At 46.9% G+C, this 20,204-nt stretch overlaps 1 pseudogene; it reads right to left on the bottom strand.

The window, feature by feature from the left end:
- Positions 1–346: 346 nt before the first annotated feature.
- The window catches only part of LOC118401303 (solute carrier family 66 member 2-like), a 37,996-nt pseudogene continuing 18,138 nt past the window's right edge, over positions 347–20,204 (bottom strand).

Genomic DNA, 20,204 nt, shown 5'->3' with positions numbered 1-20,204 from the left:
CATAGGGTGTGTCTATATATGGAAAAATGCAAGTTTAAACATGTCGACCAATCGATTGGTTGAAAGAACAGATTACTTTCGGTCGGCCAACGGACAGCCCTAAATCATATACAATATACAATGTACAATGTCTGGACTGTGCCATCCCAGCGGCCTCCGCAATAATTAGTCCACTGAGAAGGCGCGAATCAGACAGGTGTGAATCAGACAGGTTCCTTGTATGCCATTAAAAAAATCTAAATAAATTTGCGACCGCTCAAGAAAAAAAACTGTCGACCAACAGCCTATTGACATACAGTATACACCACACAGGGTTCATGGAGTGTGTTACAGCCAGGCCACTCACTCACCTCATGCTGCGGGTGGAGTGGTTGTGGAAGTTCTGCAACACCCCCAGGATGGCATCGAACAGCATAGCCAGGGAGACTAGGCCCTCCACAAACAGCACAGAGTCCAGCAGGAGCAGGGTGAGGAAGGCACACAGCACCGTGAAGGCAAAGCAGAACAGCAGGTAGTCCTCAAACACATTCCAGCTCCAGAAGTAGCGCAGGTCCAGATCTGAGAGGGGGGAGAGAGGAGGGAGAGAGGGAGAGAGAATGAGAGAGAGAAGGAGAGAGATGGCTAGGAAAGGTGAGGGGGTGGGGGTGGAGGAAGGAAAGACAGGAGAGAAAGAGAGGGAGATAGATGAGAGGGAAAGATGTGGAGAGAGATTCCTTCATTAGAAAATGCAGACATTCATTGAACACAGCACATAAATCAATAGAGTGCAGGTAAGTGAATGAAACATGGAGAGAGAGACCTTTTAAAAAGCTTTTCACATTTACATAATATCTGGCTCTGGATCCTGCAAGCGTCATCACTGAGCCCATTCCACCACATAGCGCCAATACAGAGCTACAGTACATAGAGCTATTCTAATAACTCAGTCAACCAGATTAAAAAATAAATAAAAAAAATGAAATTAAAAGTACAGAGTGAAGTCAAATTTAGCCCCAGAGACTAAAGCCTACACTCTGACCAATGAGAAAGAGAGATGCAATGTGGCAGCTAAAATAAAATGTGGTCAGACAGAGCTCCTTTCTTACTAACAAATATTAATTATTCAGATATTTTAAGACTATTTCAACTTCCATCCATTATTTTCCATGTTTGCACTGGCAGCCCAATAGGGTAGGCCTACTGTATATAGTAGCAGAACTCAGGAGAGGAGACAAACCGTTCACAGAGAGGCATGTAAATATACAGTTCCAGATCTGCTTCACTGGCTTTTATTACCATTGTTCATCGCATTAGAGTCTATGGATATAAAAACCGAAAACGAGAGAGGAGGAAGGCAGCGTGACATCAAAGCTTAGAGAAATCAGAAATAGAAAGGGAAATACCTAGTTAGTTGTACAAGTGAATGCATTCAACTGAAATGTGTCTTCCGCATTTAACCCAACCCTGAGTACTAAAGAGAGCCCTGGGGGTCACAAGCTGAGATAAGGGTCTAGCTGAGTGTGATACCTAAAATCCAGACACAACCATGCATATTGAGCGCCAGAGGTTCTCGGTTTGGTAGTGGTAGGTATAGGACCAGTCAGCTCCTCACGACAGTAATCCCACATGATGAATGGCCTCGTATTCCTTTGAAATTACCAGAGAGGGGGAATTGAACGAGCTGACATCAGCTGAATGGAATTGATAGCGAAATAAGAGCCCATTGTAAGTGAACCGACTGGACTGTGATGTTCCATGTAGGAAGTGGCCATGTTCCACGTATTGTCAATAGGTTCTGCGTTCTGAGATTCTGCAAAGATCACTTGGCAACACCTGTCAGGGGAACCGTGATGAAGATGGTACACCCCCGTCAGGAACACAGCAGCTTACACACCACTGCTGGGCTCACGGAATTGTGGGAGAGGCAGAGTAAGACGTCTCATAGTGAGAAGAATGAATGATTAATGTCCTTATCATGGGACACCTCCTACAGATCCAATACAGAGATAGAACAGGAGATAGGATCTGAGGGGGACAGGACACAGGCACGAGCGCTGAAACACGGCCGCACACACACACAGAGTCGCGTCCGTCTTTGTAGTGAGGGCCGGTGCGGTGCCCAGGCTGTCTCAGCACATGAATAATGTCTGTAGAGTCAGACGCTGACACTGATAGCTTCTGAACAGGGCCTGGCAGAGAGGACTTATTCAAAGAATCCTCTGAGGACTTCATTTTTCACCTGTGAATAAAATCAGATTGATTTTACCCCCCCCACACACCCTTATTCTAGTGTGCTGGCAGCTGCAGGGGCAAGCTCTGCCATTTGTCAGGAACATGAAAGCTCTTCTCTCCTTTAAATAAGGCAGGCAACGCTGCTGAGAGCAGCAGTACTACTGGCACTCTTAAAGCTTGACCTGTTTTCCAAACTGTGGTCTGTTTTGTCCAAATACAGTATATTGTAGTTCCCTCTCTCTATTCACCCCTCCTTCTCTCCATCCACTCACCCTCTCCTTTTAATAAAGCCTGGTAGTTTTATTTGCAATCATAAAAACACCTACCTCAAATTGTTAAGTAAAACATAATGAAGAAACACTACCAATGGATTTGCATCACATCCAAAAGAAACAAATCCGTAAATCTACCCCTCTCTCATCTCTGCCCCTCTCTCCCTCCCTTGTCATCCTTCTCTTTCGCCCTCGCTGTCATCCAGGCTGCTGCACCATCTGAGGCAGGCTGGCCTTACCAGTGAGATCCCTTTCAGTGTTGTGCTTACCTTAGCCAGTCTGGAGAGCAGAGCAGTAGTGATGTGCAGGTCAGCTGTTTGTTCACCCGCACCCGCCCGCAATTGGTAGCAATCCATCCCCATGGTGCCCGGAGAAGAAGGGTGACATTTTACATGTCCCCAACCAATTTTGTTTTTTTCTAACATATTTTTTATTGATTTTGAACATAATGTTGCTGATACCGTCTCATATGACCAAAACTAACTTCTGGACATCAGGACTGCGATTACTCACCACGGACTGATAGAATCCTTTTTTTTCTTTAACGAGTCTGACAACCCCGACGTGAATGATATACTGCTTTCCCGGGAACAGGCCCAGATACCCATGATTTGCGTGAAGAGAAGGCAAAGAAAAAGGGGCCAAAGGGCAGGCTGCCTTCTGAGAATTCGTAGGCGATCGAATAAACCCCCACTTCCTTCCATTCTGCTAGCAAACGTGCAATCTTTGGAAAATAAAATAGATGACCTACGCGGAAGATTATACTACCAACGTGACATTCAAAACTGTAACATCTTATGCTTCATGGAGTCATGGCTGAACGATGACACTATTAACATACAGCTGGCTGGTTATACGCTGTACCGGCAGGATAGAACAGCGGCGTATGGTAAGTATGTTTAATGTGCAACCAGAGGGAAAAAACTCAGGACCACCTTTACTCCACACACAGAGATGCATACAAAGCTCACCCTCCATTTGGCAAATCTGACAATAATTCTATCCACCTGATTCCTACTTACAAGCAAAAACTCTGACGCTCACTGGACGTGGCAGGGCTTGCAAACCATTACACACTACAAAGGGAAGCACAGCCGAGAGCTGACCAGTGACACGAGCCTACCAGACGAGCTAAACTCGCTTCGAGGCAAATAAAACTGAAACATGCATGAGAGCACCAGCTGTACCAGAAGACTGTGTGATCACGCTCTCCGCAGCTGATGTGAGCAAGACCTTTAAACAGGTCAACAGGTCAATGCCGCAGGGCCAGAAGGATTACCAGGACAGGTACTGCGAGCATGCGCTGACCAACTGGCAAGTGTCTTCACTGACCTCTTCGACCTCTCCCTGTCTGAGTCTAATACCAACATGTTTCAAGCAGACCAACATAGTCCCTGTGCTCAAGAACACTAAGGTAACCTGCCTAAATGACTACCGACCTGTAGCACTCACGTCTGTAGCCATGAAGTTCTTCGAAAGGCTGGCCATGGCTCACATCAACACCATTATCCAAGAAACCCTAGACCCACTCCAATTTGCATACTGCCCCAACAGATCCACAGATGATGCAATCTCTATTGCACCACACCACCCTTTCCCACCTGGACAAAAGGGACACCTACGTGAGAATGCTATTCATTGACTACAACTCAGCATTAAACACCATAGTGCTCAAAGCTCAAAGCTCACCAATAAGCTAAGTACCCTGGGACTAAACACCTCCATCTGCAACTGGATCCTGAACTTCCTGACGAGCCGTCCCCCAGGCGGTAAGGGTAGGTAACAACACATCCGCCACGCTGATCCTCAACACAGGGGCCCCTCAGGGCTGCGTGCTCAGTCCCCTCCTGTACTCCCTGTTCACTCATGACTGCACGGCCAGGCAAGACTCCAACACCATCATTAAGTTTGCGGATTACACAAGAGTGGTAGGCCTGATCACCGACAACAACGAGACAGCCTATAGGGAGGAGGTCGGAGACCTGGCCATGTGGTACCACGACAACAACAAAGGAGATGATTGTGGACTACAGGAAAAAGAGGTCCGAGCACGCCCCTATTTCCATAGACAGGGCTACAGTGGAGCAGGTTGAGAGCTTCAAGTTCCTTGGTGTCCGCATCACCAACAAACTAACATGGTCCAAGCACACCACAAAAGTCATGAAGAGGGCACGACAAAACTTATTCCCCCTCAGGAGACTGAAAAGATTTGGCATGGGTCCTCAGATCCTCAAAAGGTTCTACAGCTGTACCATCAGCATCACTGCCTGGTATTGCAACTGCTCGGCCTCCGACCGCAAGGCACTACAGAGGGTAGAGCTTCCTGCCATCCAGGACCTCTATACCAGGTGTCAGGCTGAAAATTTGTCAAAGACTCCAGCCACCCTAGTCATAGGCTGTTCTCTCTGCTACCGCATGGCAAGCGGTACCGGAGTGCCAAGTCTAGGTCCAAGACGCTTCTAAACAGCTTCTACCCCCAAGCCATAAGACTCCTGAACACCAACCCAGACTATTTGCATTGCACCCCCCGTCTTTTACACCGCTTCTATTCTCTGTTGTTATCATCTAAGCATAGTCACCTTAATAACTCTACCTACATGTACATATTACCTCAACTAACCGGTTCCCCCGCACATTGACTCTGTACCAGCACCCCTCTGTATATGGTCTCGCTATTGTTATTTTACTCCTGCACTTTAATTACTTGTTACTTTTACTTCTTATTCTTATCCATATTTATTTTTTACTGCATTTTTGGTTAGGGACTCGTAAGTAAACATTTCACTGTAAGATTTTAAGCATGTAAGCTCATTTCACTGTATGATCTACACCTGTTGTATTCAGCAATTGTGACTAATAACATGTTATTTTATTTGATAAAGACAGCACCTTTACAGACAGTCCTCCACTCCTGTTCCCAAGTCAAAATGTACATTCGGGGGATATAATTTTACTGCAAGAACTGCTTAATTCTGTAGGAGTTAATATTATGTAAGGCTATGTGAGAGGTTATAGACCTACAGTCAGTGTTCTCATTTCAGTTACTATTCCATTTAACCCATCCGAACAGTACAGTTCCCTTCACATGCCATATTTGAAGTCTTGTGACTGTAGAATTTGTTCAGTGCCTCACAGTCATCACACATAACATCTCTCCCAAACATTAGGCTACTGTTCTGGCCCTCCCTTCTCTTTATTTTCAACTTTAAACTCACTCCGACATTGTCCTTTTTGCCTCAGTGGATCGATGTTACATTTTTCTGCCTACGTTCCCAAAAGCATTTGGCAATTGCCGTGAATTTGGCACGCTTACAGCTCAAGCTTAGGCTTACACACTAACGTCAGATAACAAAAATGAAAGAAAAACCTCAATGTAGCCTATAGATCTTTATTGCACAAGAATGATACATTTACTGATTTAAAAAAATATTGATTTAACATGACCGACACCCACCCAGCCTTCATCCACACAATATTGTACTACCTTAAACCCGCGTGCCAGCCCGCCCTGCGGATATAACTGCGGGGTCTGTAGGTTGTCATCCCGCGCATCACTACAGAGCAGACTTGTTGACGAGCCGCACTTCAAAAGACCCACACAAGAGGCACCACATCAAGGAGGAGGAGTGGGGAGGTGAGGTGCACTTATTTTTTCCCCCAGCTCTTCAGATCAAACATTTTAATTACTAAAATAGCAGAAAAACTCAAAGCACTCAATGGAAATTCTTCACACATCCATGTGACAGTGTTGGTAGCCCAGGGCCAGTAGGTCTACAGCGGAGTCCAGCTCAACCACATTAGAATGCCAGAGGGTTTACATTCTGCTAGTCATCTGTAAGACAGTCAGCTCAGCAGCACTAACAGCTGCTAGTGTTAGCAATAGAGGTCTTCACGGGTCCGTTCCGAAATGGGCCTTGGGATTTTCCATCTGGACCCGATATACATAAATACATTTTTTTAACATAGCGACCCGTTCCAAATTGACCCGAGGACAACTAGACCCTATTGTCCCTTCACCTGCAGGGTCACCATGGCCAAACCAGCCATCCTGTCTCTGTCTGTCAGCTGAGCCAATAATTCTGGGACAGGTCAACCATGGGCACAGAGATGCTGCCCTTTCAGCTAACAGTACACCCATGAGTATTGATTGTTCAAAGGGAACATATAACACAAGCTAGGTTGAATCCAGAATAATAAACCATTAAATCAGACCTGCCTGACAAACTAATAGAAAAACAGGAAGTTGGCTAGGCCTACATACGATCAGTGTGGTCTGCACATATTTTACTCAACATCCCTCAGACTGACTGGTGAGGGGACTCTTACAGTAACTCAGCACGAGCAGTCCGAACAACATGGCACCTATGCCCAGGTGGCATGGCCTATGGGTAGAGAGCTGGCTATGTGAGAGGGCATCTGGCATGGCAGGAGGAGGTTTGTGGGTTGTGTACACATTTTAATGAAGGCAGCAGACACAGAGGGCCTGGTTTCTGTACTCCCTCAGTCAGCAGTGGGTCTCATTTGAATAATGCAAGAGCTTCAGAAATAGTGGGCTGATTGGCCTCTCATTAAGAAACACTGGACCACTGTCCTTTCTCATATTGCACAAGTAGGCATGTAAGTGCACATACTCACATGGAAAGAAAACATACAAGTGTGCACATGCACACACATAAGCATGGACACATGTTAAACCTTCAAGCTTCACCTCTCTGTCATGTCACAGTTTACATAGGGAAACAACAGAGCAACAGTGTCATTAAAATCTTGCCCCAGGTCAAGAAGTAGGATTTGTAATTTATCAAGTCAAATTTAAATGAACTTGATAATGGGTTTCGATTACAGCTGTATTACAGCATATGAGACTGACTGGGTACCAGACAGACTGACCTGGACATGACTGCTGATCAGGGAGCAATAATGTGGGTCTGAAAGTGAATCCATTCAAACTCTACACTAGAAAGAAAATGTACTGTACCCCTCAATATTTTGAACAAGGACAAAGACAGTGCCGATATAGCTATGTCATTAAGTTCATATTCAATGAGGCAGCTCTAAGTTCACAAATTAAATTGAAATAAAATATACTTTCTAAGTCATTTAGCCATTCAGGCATGTCCATATTTGCATTTAGCTATATATAGTAGATGACTGCAGTACTATTCTATTGTCTTGTGGCTCTGCTGCAGTGTTCTGTCTTTTAGGTTGACCTTTCATCAACCCCTACCTCTGTGTTTAATGAATATGCATTCAAATAAATGATAAGAGGACTGATTTGCATATACAGTACATACCATTATAATATTCCGATGCATTGTAGTATCACACTAGTTTATCCTGGAAGATTATTTCAAAGGCAGCACAAACCAAGGCAATCACATCCCTGAATGCTCACTAAAGCAGGTCATGTTGAGTAAGCCTTTTCATGGTACTTTCCATAATAATCTAAGACAGGGTTCCCCAACTAGCAGAATAGTTTTATTTGTCGTTGTTGGACATAAGACTGTAAAAACACCAAGGAAATCAGCTCCAAGTTATTTTAATTTTACAAATCTGTTCCCAAGTATTCCCATGCATAATAAGAGAGACAGGTGATCGTATATACAAATGTAAGCAAGGAGCTGACAAGGTAAAAATCTGTCGTTCTGCCCCTGAACAAGGCAGTTAACCCACTGTTCCTAGGTCGTCATTGAAAGTAAGAATTGGTTCTTAACTGACTTGCCTAGTAAATTAAAAGTTCAAATAAATAAATAAATAAAATCCCTGATCGAAGAGAACAAACTAAACTTTGCAGTCAGGCAGAAGACTTGAGTTTAAGATGAGCGAGAGTATCTCAAACTTTAGCATGACATCAAGTCTGCCATTGATTTAATTTAGATTAATCTCTTATACAATGGTTTAAAGTTATGTATATTAACCCAAGGTGTAAAATAGTAAATAATAATTACTTCTCAGAAAGTATTGAGCTATTAAGAGGAGTAAAACATGGCTGTCCGTTGTCTCCATATCTATGTATTATGGCCATCTCGAAATGCTAGCTATTAAAATCAGATCCAACAAGAACATCAAAGGGCTAGAAATCCAGGGATGTCAATGTAAGCCAATTACTCAAGTGTTTTCTTAAATCTGCAGTCCAGATCCCTTCAGTCTCATTGAAGATCTTGATCACTTTTCTATCCTGTCTGGACTAAAACCCAATTATGTCAAGTATATCATATTACTTATTGGAAAAGACACTATGTTTAAACTACCTTGTAGTTCACCAATAAAATGGGCGGATGTTGAAGTAGAAAATATAAATTAACTTACCACAACCAATTTCAATTGAAAGTTTGCAAAAATAGATAAGATTCTGCAACAATAGAGAGGTAAGTACTTGTCTATAAATGGAAAAATCACATTGATTAACTCTTTGGTACTATCACAGTCTACTTACTTACTAATAGTGCTGCCTACTCCAGACAACTCATTTTTTAAATCAGATGAGCAAAAAATATTTTACTTTATTTGGAACGCAAAAACAGACGAAGACAAAATTAAAAGTGCCTGTTATATAATGAATATGGTGTAATGCTTTAAATATTAAAGCAGTAGATTCCTAAGTAGATTACAAAGAAAGGCTCATCCTTTGTTAAAAAATTGGCTTTTTCCCTTTATACTGATTACAATTTATAATTTCTGACTAATGGAAAATTCTACTTTGTTTAAAGTATGGACCTTTCTTCAACAAGCCATACAAAGCTGGTTAAAAATAAAATGTTATCCTTCAGAAAAGATAGAACAAATATTACAACAAATAATATAGTTAATCTCAAATATATTGACTGCTAAAAAAACAGTGGTATTATACCAGTCAAAGGTTGGGAAACACCTACTATTTCAAGGGTTTTTCTTTATTTGGACTATTCTCTACATTGTAGAATAATAGTGAAGACATCAAAACTATGAAATAACACATTTGGAATCATGTAGTTATCAAAAAAGTGTTAAACAAATCAAAATATATTTCATATTTGTCACGAGTCCGACCGAGGGTGTTTCCCCTTCCCGGGCGGTTGGCGCTCGGCGGTCGTCGTCACCGGCCTATTAGCTGCCACTGATTGTTTTTCCTCTCCCTCCTTGTATGTTTAGTGGTAGCACCTGTTCATGATTAAATCAGCTAATTAGTTTGTCTTTATTAGACAGCCGGCCCGCCTGGTTGTTGTGCGGGATTATTGCAGTGTAACCTTCGGCTCTGTTGTTAGAAGTACGTGTTAGTGCCTGGTCGTTACGTTTTCTGTTGTACATTCTCATTCCCTGTGTTTGGGGCCGTTACTATTGTGAGCACCCTGGGATGCGTTGGCGCTATTAAAGACGCACAGCTTTGCACTCACTGTCTCCTGCGTTTGACTCCACACACCTACGACACCTGAAGTGTTACAGAATCCCGCACCCCTCAAATCGAATGGAGTCAGCAGGAGCAGCAGCCAACCCTCTCCCATCGATGGAGGAACGGGTTCTCCACCACACCACCATTCTCCATCGGATCGGATCCGCGATGGATCAAGTGATGGAGAGAATGGACCGATGGGAGAGGAGTGGTCTCCTCTCTCCACCTTCGGCACCCCGACTCCGGTCTCCCCATCACTCGACTCCAGCACCCTTCGTCTGACGCTACCGAGGGCTTATGATGGAGCGGCGGCGGGTTGCCAGGGGTTTCTGCTTCAGCTGGAGCTATACCTGGCCACCGTTAGACCCCCTCCCTCAGGAGCGGAGAGGGTGAGTGTCCTCATCTCCTGCCTCACGGGTCGTGCTCTGGAGTGGGCGAACGCAGTCTGGAATGGCCCAGACTCAGCGGGAGCACTACCCAGAGTTTTCCTGCCGCTTCCGTGCCGTATTTGATCACCCTATAGACGGCCGAGCGGTGGGAGAACGACTTTTTCATCTCAGGCAGGAGAGGAGGAGCGCCCAGGATTACGCGCTGGAGTTCCGGACCTTGGCAGCCGGATCTGGGTGGAACGACAGGGCCCTTATGGACCACTACAGGTGTGGTCTCCGAGAGGACGTCCGCCGGGAGTTAGCGTGTCGGGACACCACTCTGTCACTGGATCAGCTGATTGACATGTCCATTCGACTGGACAATCTGCTGGCTGCCCGCGGGCGTTCAGAGAGGGTCCTGTGCGTTCCACCACCCGGCCCCTCCGCTCCCATTCCGATGGAGTTGGGAGGGGCTGCGCCGAGGGGTACCGGAGGAGGAGGCCTTCCCTGCACCAACTGTGGTCGGAGAGGACACACGTCTGATCGGTGCTGGGGGTCCGTCTGGGAGTAGAGATGGCAGGCGGAACGCTTCTCGGTCACCCCAGGTGAGTCAGCATCAGACTCACCCAGAATCCCTTGTTGGCCATATGTTTGTCTTAATCTCTTTCCTTCACTTTTTTCCCTCTTCCCAGCATAGGGCGCTAGTCGATTCAGGCGCAGCTGGGAACTTTATGGATCGCGGACTCGCCCTTAAGTTAGGGGTTCCGCTGGTGCCGATAGATTCTCCTTTCCCCGTGCACTCCCTAGATAGCCGGCCATTAGGGTCAGGGATGGTCGGGGAGACCACGGTCCCACTGGACATGGTGACGCAGGGGAATCATAGGGAGCGTATCAGTTTTTTTATTATTGATTCGCCTGCGTTTCCAGTGGTGCTGGGGACTCCCTGGCTGGCCCGGCACAATCCTAAAATTTCGTGGAGACAAGGGGTTCTCCAGGGGTGGTCAGAGGAGTGTTCTGGAAGGTGTTTGGGAGTTTCCATCGGTGCCACGTCGGTGGAGAGTCCAGACCAGGGTTCCACGGTGTGCATTCCCCCGAGTATGCCGATTTGGCAATCGCTTTCAGTAAAGTGAAAGCGACTAAATTACCACCTTATCGACCGGGAAGGGATTGTACGATAGATCTCCAGGTAGACGCTGCGCTTCCCAAGAGTCATGTGTACCCGCTGTCCCAGGAGGAGACGTTGGCAATGGAGACATATGTCACGGAGTCGCTGGGACAGGGGTACATTCGGCCCTCCATTTCACCCGTCTCCTCGAGTTTCTTTTTGTGAGGAAAAAGGAGGGAGGTTTGCGTCCGTGTATCGATTATAGAGGTCTAAACGCCATCACAGTGGGGTATAGTTACCCTCTACCTCTCATCGCTACGGCGGTGGAATCGTTCCACGGAGCGCAGTTCTTCACAAAACTGGATCTCAGGAGCGCGTATAGTCTGGTGCGTATTCGGAAGGGAGACGAGTGGAAAACCGCATTTAGTACTACATCCGGCCACTATGAGTACCTCGTCATGCCGTATGGGTTAAAGAATGCTCCAGCCGTTTTCCAATCCTTTGTAGACGAGATTCTCAGGGACCTGTGCGGTCAGGGGTGGTTGTTTATATCGATGACATTCTGATCTACTCGGCCACTCACACCGCGCATGTGTCTCTGGTGCGCAAAGTGCTTGGAAGACTGCTGGAGCATGACCTATACGTCAAGGCTGAGAAATGCGTGTTCTCTAAACGAGCCGTCTCTTTTCTGGGATATCGCATTTCCACCTCGGGGTGGTGATGGAGGGTGAACGCATTAGGGCCGTGCGTAATTGGCCGACTCCAACCACGGTAAAGGAGGTGCAGCGGTTTTGGGTTTTGCCAACTACTACCGGAGGTTTATCCGGGGTTTTGGCCAGATAGCGGCTCCCATTACCTCACTGCTGGGGGGGGGCCCGGTGCGATTGCAGTGGTCAGCACAGGCGGACAGGGCATTCAACAAGTTGAAGGCGCTGTTCACTGAGGCGCCCGTGTTGGCACATCCGGATCCCTCTCTAGCATTCATAGTGGAGGTGGACGCGTCCGAGGCTGGGGTGGGTGCCGTGCTATCACAGCGCTCGGGTACGCCACCAAAACTCCGCCCCTGCGCTTTCTTCTCAAGGAAGCTCAGCCCAGCGGAGCGTAACTATGATGTGGGGGACCGGGAGTTGCTAGCGGTGGTTAGAGCTCTGAAGGTGTGGAGACACTGGCTTGAGGGGGCTAAGCACCCTTTTCTCATCTGGACCGACCACCAGAATCTGGAGTATATTCGGGCTGCAAGGAGACTTAACCCACGTCAGGCAAGGTGGGCCATGTTCTTCACCCGGTTCCGGTTTACTTTGTCTTATAGACCGGGCTCCCAGAACGTGAGGGCTGACGCACTGTCCCGCCTTTACGACACCGAGGATGGGTCCACCGAACCTACTCCCATCCTTCCCGCCTCTAAGCTGGTAGCCCCAGTGGTATGGGAGGTGGACTCGGACATCGAGCGGGCGTTACGGGCTGAACCCGCGCCTCCTCAGTGTCCAGCGGGGCGAAGGTACGTGCCGCTTGATGTTCGGGACAAGCTGATTCGGTGGGCTCACGTCCTACCCTCCTCGGGTCACCCTGGGGTGACGAGGACAGTGGGGAGCCTTCAGGGGAGGTATTGGTGGCCTACGTTGGTTAAGGACGTTAAGGGTTATGTCTCCTCTTGCTCAGTGTGCGCTCAGAGTAAGGCTCCTAGGCACCTTCCTAGAGGGAAGCTACAACCCCTCCCCGTTCCACAGCGGCCATGGTCACATCTGTCCATAGATTTCCTGACCGATCTTCCGCCGTCTCAGGGGAACACCGCGGTTCTAGTGATTGTGGATCGGTTTTCTAAGTCCTGCCGTCTCCTCCCGTTGCCCGGTATCCCTACAGCCCTGCAGACTGCGGAGGCATTATTTACCCATGTCTTTCGGCACTACGGGGTGCCGGAGGACATCGTTTCTGATCGGGGCCCCCAATTCACGTCTCGGGTATGGAGAGCGTTCATGGAACGTTTGGGGGTCTCTGTCAGCCTGACCTCCGGTTATCACCCGAGAGTAATGGGCAGGTGGAGAGATTGAACCAGGAGGTGGGTAGGTTTCTGCGGTCGTATTGCCAGGATCGGCCAGGGGAGTGGGCACGATACATTCCCTGGGCTGAAATGGCTCAGAACTCACTACGCCACTCCTCTACTAACGTGTCCCCTTTTCAGTGTGTGTTGGGATATCAGCCGGTCCTGGCACCATGGCATCCGAGCCAGACCGAGGCTCCTGCGGTGGAGGAATGGGTACAGCGCTCCAAGGAGACCTGGAGGGCCGTCCAGGAGTCTCTACGACAAGCGAGTGGACGGCAGAAGAGGAGTGCTGACCGCCACCGCAGTGAGGCCCCGTGTTTGTACCGGGGACAGGGTCTGGCTCTCGACCCGAAACCTACCTCTCCGCTTGCCCTGCCGGAAGCTGGGTCCGCAGTGTGTAGGGCCCTTTAAAGTCCTGAGGAGAATAAACGAGGTGTGTTATCGATTACAACTCCCTTCCTATTATCGAATTAACCCCTCGTTTCATGTATCTCTCCTCAGGCCGGTGGTAGCTGGTCCCCTGCAGGACAGTGAGGTACCGGAGGTCCCTCCCCCTCTGGACATCGAGGGGACCCCGGCGTACACGATCCGGGCCATTCTGGACTCAAGACGCCGGGTGAGGGGCCTGCAGTACCTCGTGGACTGGGAGGGGTACGGTCCGGAGGAGAGGTGCTGGGTACCGGTGAGGGACATCTTGGATCCATCCATGTTGAGGGATTTCCATCGCCTCCATCCGGATCGCCCTGCACCTCGTCCTCCGGGGCGACCTCGAGGCCGGTGTCGGCGCTGCGGGAGCCGCGCGTCAGGAGGGGGTACTGTCACGAGTCCGACCGAGGGTGTTTCCCCTTCCCGGGCGGTTGGCGCTCGGCGGTCGTCGTCACCGGCCTATTAGCTGCCACTGATTGTTTTTCCTCTCCCTCCTTGTATGTTTAGTGGTAGCACCTGTTCATGATTAAATCAGCTAATTAGTTTGTCTTTATTAGACAGCCGGCCCGCCTGGTTGTTGTGCGGGATTATTGCAGTGTAACCTTCGGCTCTGTTGTTAGAAGTACGTGTTAGTGCCTGGTCGTTACGTTTTCTGTTGTACATTCTCATTCCCTGTGTTTGGGGCCGTTACTATTGTGAGCACCCTGGGATGCGTTGGCGCTATTAAAGACGCACAGCTTTGCACTCACTGTCTCCTGCGTTTGACTCCACACACCTACGACACCTGAAGTGTTACAATATTTGAGATTAATCAAAGTAGCCACCCTTCTCCTTGATGACAGCTTTGCACACTCTTGACATTCTCTCAACCAGCTTCATGATGTAGTCACCTGGAATGCATTTCAATTAACAGGTGTGCCTTGTTAAAAGCACATTTGTTGAATTTTTTCCTTAATGCGTTTGAGCCAGTCAGTTGTGTTGTGACAAGGTAGGGGTTGGTATACAGAAGGTAGGGGTGGTATACAGAAGATTAGGATGCTAAGGAATCTTCAGGCGGGAAGACTATTGGATCATTGGTGATGTCATTTCCGGTGACAACTTGCAGACTTGTTTACGAGTTGCTGTACGTTTTGTTGCCAACCTATTTTGCTACCTGACAACTTTACGGTTTTCACTTTTTAATTACCGTTCATATATTTATTTATTTTTTCCTCAACTTTTTCACTCCGGATGCTTTCTCTGGACACGATTCGTCAGGACCCCCAACAGCCGAAGCTAAGTAGTAACATTAACATGATGCCTTCTAATTGTAGTCGCTGTACTCGCCTTACGGCGAGGATAGCTGTGCTACAAGCCCAGCTTCAGACGCAATCGTGAGGCAAGGGTAATTTCAGTGTAGGAAAGGATGAAACAGCGTCTGTGCCACCAGTAAGTACAGATAGTAGTATAAATCCCCTGGCACAGTCCCCGCAGCCGGACAACTTTCTCACGGTTTCTGGAAGGAAATGCTGTAGGAAAGCTCAACCGGTGTCGCTCATTCAGCCGACAGAAACTTTCAACCGGTTTTCCCCATTAAGCAGCGGGTGGGAGTCAGAGGCCGAGTCTTCTCTGGTCTCTACTCCTCCTGTTACGGGGTCTGAGACGCCGAAGCTTCCCACCATTAGCTCTGACAAATTGAAAACTCTAGTCATTGGCGACTCCATTACCCGCAGTATTAGACTTAAAACGAATCATCCAGCGATCATACACTGTTTACCAGGGGGCAGGGCTACCGACGTTAAGGCTAATCTGAAGATGGTGCTGGCTAAAGCTAAAAATGGCGAGTGTAGAGAGTATAGAGATATTGTTATCCACGTCGGCACCAACGATGTTAGGATGAAACAGTCAGAGATCACCAAGCGCAACATAGCTTCTGCGTGCATATCAGCTAGAAAGATGTGTCGGCATCGAGTAATTGTCTCTGGCCCCCTCCCAGTTAGGGGAGTGATGAGCTCTACAGCAGAGTCTCACAACTCAATCGCTGGTTGAAAACTGTTTTCTGCCCCTCCCAAAAGATAGAATTTGTAGATAACTGGCCCTCTTTCTGGGACTCGCCCACAAACAGGACCAAGCCTGACCTGCTGAGGAGTGACGGACTCCATCCTAGCTGGAGGGGTGCTCTCATCTTATCTACCAACATAGACAGGGCTCTAACTCCTCTAGCTCCACAAAGAAATAGGGTGCAGGCCAGGCAGCAGGCTGTTAGCCAGCCTGCCAGCATAGTGGTGTCTGCCACTAGCACAGTCAGTGTAGTCAGCTCAGCTATCACCATTGAGACCGTGTCTGTGCCTCGACCTAGGTTGGGCAAAACTAAACATGGCGGTGTTCGCCTTAGCAATCTCACTACGATAAAGACCACCTCCATTCCTGTCATTACTGAAAGAGATCATGATACCTCACATCTCAAAATAGGGCTACTTAATGTTAGATCCCTTACTTCAAAGGCAATTATAGTCAATGAACTAATCACTGATCATAATCTTGATGTGATTGGCCTGACGGAAACATGGCTTAAGCCTGATGAATTTACTGTTTTAAATGAGGCCTCACCTCCTGGCTACACTAGTGACCATATCCCCCGTGCATCCCGCAAAGGCGGAGGTGTTGCTAACATTTACGATAGCAAATTTCAATTTACAAAAAAAAAAATGACGTTTTCGTCATTTGAGCTTCTAGTCATGAAATCTATGCAGCCGACTCAATCACTTTTTATAGCTACTGTTTACAGGCCTCCTGGGCCATATACAGCGTTTCTCACTGAGTTCCCTGAATTCCTATCGGACCTTGTAGTCATAACAGATAATGTTCTAATCTTTGGTGACTTTAATATTCACACGGAAAAGTCCACAGACCCACTCCAAAAGGCTTTCGGAGCCATCATCGACTCAGTGGGTTTTGTCCAACATGTCTCTAGACCCACTCACTGTCACAGTCATACGCTGGACCTAGTTTTGTGCCATGGAATAAATGTTGTGGATCTTAATGTTTTTCCTCATAATCCTGGACTATCGGACCACCATTTTATTACGTTTGCAATTGCAACAAATAATCTGCTCAGACCCCAACCAAGGACCATCAAAAGTCGTGCTATAAATTCACAGACAACACAAAGATTCCTTGATGCCCTTCCAGACTCTGTCTGCCTACCCAAGGACGCCAGAGGACAAAAATCAGTTAACCACCTAACTGAGGATCACCTAGATGCAGTTGCACCCCTAAAAACTAAAAACATTTCTCATAAGAAACTAGCTCCCTGGTACACAGAAAATACCCAAGCTCTGAAGCAGGCTTCCAGAAAATTGGAACGGAAATGGCGCCACACCAAACTGGAATTCTTCAGACTAGCTTGGAAAGACGGTACCGTGCAGTACCGAAGAGCCCTTACTGCTGCTCGATCATCCTATTTTTCTAACTTAATTGAGGAAAATAAGAACAATCCGAAATTCCTTTTTGATACTGTCGCAAAGCTAACTAAAAAGCAGCATTCCCCAAGAGAGGATGGCTTTCACTTTAGCAGTGATAAATTCATGAACTTCTTTGAGGAAAAGATTATGATTATTAGAAAGCAAATTACGGACTCCTCTTTAAATCTGCGTATTCCTTCAAAGCTCAGTTGTCCTGAGTCTGCACAACTCTGCCAGGACCTAGGATCAAGAGAGACGCTCAAGTGTTTTAGTACTATATCTCTTGACACAATGATGAAAATAATCATGGCCTCTAAACCTTCAAGCTGCATACTGGACCTTATTCCAACTAAACTACTGAAAGAGCTGCTTCCTGTGCTTGGCCCTCCTATGTTGAACATAATAAACGGCTCTCTATCCACCAGATGTGTACCAAACTCACTAAAAGTGGCAGTAATAAAGCCTCTCTTGAAAAAGCCAAACCTTGACCCAGAAAATATAAAAAACTATCGGCCTATATCGAATCTTCCATTCCTTTCAAAACATTTAGAAACAGCTGTTGCGCAGCAACTCACTGCCTTCCTGAAGACAAACAATGTATACGAAATGCTTCAGTCTGGTTTTAGACCCCATCATTGCACTGAGACTGCACTTGTGGTAAATTACATTTTAATGGGATCGGACCGAGGCTCTGCATCTGTCCTCGTGCTCCTAGACCTTAGTGCTGCTTTTGATACCATCGATCACCACATTCTTTTGGAGAGATTGGAAACCCAAATTGGTCTACACGGACAAGTTCTGGCCTGGTTTAGATCTTATCTGTCGGAAAGATATCAGTTTGTCTCTGTGAATGGTTTGTCCTCTGACAAATCAACTGTAAATTTCGGTGTTCCTCAAGGTTCCGTTTTAGGACCACTATTGTTTTCACTATACATTTTACCTCTTGGGGATGTCATACGAAAACATAATGTTAACTTTCACTGCTATGAGGATGACACACAGCTGTACATTTCAATGAAACATGGTGAAGCCCCCAAATTGCCCTTGCTAGAAGCATGTGTTTCAGACATAAGGAAGTGGATGGCTGCAAACTTTCTACTTTTAAATTCGGACAAAACAGAGACGCTTGTTCTAGGTCCCAAGAAACAAAGAGATCTTCTGTTGAATCTGACAATTAATCTTAATGGTTGTACAGTCGTCTCAAATAAAACTGTGAAGGACCTCGGCGTTACTCTGGGCCCTGATCTCTCTTTTGACAAACAAACATATCAAGACCATTTCAAGGACAGCTTTTTTCCATCGATGTAACATTGCAAAAATCTGAAACTTTCTGTCCAAAAATGATGCAGAAAAATTAATCCATGCTTTTGTCACTTCTAGGTTAGACTACTGCAATGCTCTACTTTCCAGCTACCCGGATAAAGCACTAAATAAACTTCAGTTAGTGCTAAATACGGCTGCTAGAATCCTGACTAGAACCCAAACATTTGATCATATTACTCCAGTGCTAGCCTCCCTACACTGGCTTCCTGTCAAAGCAAGGGCTGATTTCAAGGTTTTACTGCTAACCTACAAAGCATTACATGGGCTTGCTCCTACCTATCTCTCTGATTTGGTCCTGCCGTACATACCTACACGTACGCTACGGTCACAAGACGCAGGCCTCCTAATTGTCCCTAGAAATTCTAAGCAAACAGCTGGAGGCAGGGCTTTCTCCTATAGAGCTCCATTTTTATGGAACGGTCTGCCTTCCCATGTCAGAGACGCAAACTCGGTCTCAACCTTTAAGTCTTTACTGAAGACTCATCTCTTCAGTGGGTCATATGATTGAGTGTAGTCTGGCCCAGGAGTGTGAAGGTGAACGGAAAGGCTCTGGAGCAACGAACCACCCTTGCTGTCTCTGCCTGGCCGGTTCCCCTCTTTCCACTGGGATTCTCTGCCTCTAACCTAATTACAGGGGCTGAGTCACTGGCTTACTGGGGCTCTCTCATGCCGTCTCTGGAAGGGGTGCGTCACCTGAGTGGGTTGATTTACTGATGTGGTCATCCTGTCTGGGTTGGCGCCCCCCCTTGGGTTGTGCCTTGTCTCAGGATGGTAAATTGGTGGTTGAAGATATCCCTCTAGTGGTGTGGGGGCTGTGCTTTGGCAAAGTGGGTGGGGTTATATCCTTCCTGTTTGCCCCTGTCCGGGGGTGTCCCCGGGGGTGTCCTCGGATGGGGCCACAGTGTCTCCTGAACCCTCCTGTCTCAGCCTCCAGTATTTATGCTGCAGTAGTTTATGTGTCGGGGGGCTAGGGTCAGTTTGTTATATCTGGAGTACTTCTCCTGTCCTATTCGGTGTCCTGTGTGAATTTAAGTGTGCTTTCTCTAATTCTCTCTTTCTCTTTCTTTCTCTCTCGGAGGACCTGAGCCCTAGGACCATGCCCCAGGACTATCTGACATGATGACTCCTTGCTCTCCCCAGTCCACCTGGCCGTGCTGCTGTTCCAGTTTCAACTGTTCTGCCTTATTATTATTCGACCATGCTGGTCATTTATGAACATTTGAACATCTTGGCCATGTTCTGATATAATCTCCACCCTGCACAGCCAGAAGAGGACTGGCCACCCAACATAGCCTGGTTCCTCTCTAGGTTTCTTCCTAGATTTTGGCCTTTCAAGGGAGTTTTTCCTAGCCACCGTGCTTCTACACCTGCATTGCTTGCTGTTTGGGGTTTTAGGCTGCGTTTCTGTACAGCACTTTGAGAGATCAGCTGATGTACGAAGGGCGATATAAATACATTTGATTTGATTTGATAGCCCTATTTGGTAAAAGACTAAGTCCGTATTATGGAAAGAACAGCTAAAATAATTGTATATATATATATTTTAACTGTATTTAACTAGGCAAGTCAGTTAAGAAAAATATGATTTATAATGACAGCCTACCCTGGCCAAACCATAACCCGGACAACTCTGGGACAATTGTGCA

Source organism: Oncorhynchus keta, chromosome 22 (genome assembly GCF_023373465.1).
Source record: "Oncorhynchus keta strain PuntledgeMale-10-30-2019 chromosome 22, Oket_V2, whole genome shotgun sequence".
Classification (NCBI taxonomy): domain Eukaryota; kingdom Metazoa; phylum Chordata; class Actinopteri; order Salmoniformes; family Salmonidae; genus Oncorhynchus; species Oncorhynchus keta.
Note: the sequence above shows the minus strand (reverse complement) of the source record. Positions and strands in the feature narration are given on the sequence as shown.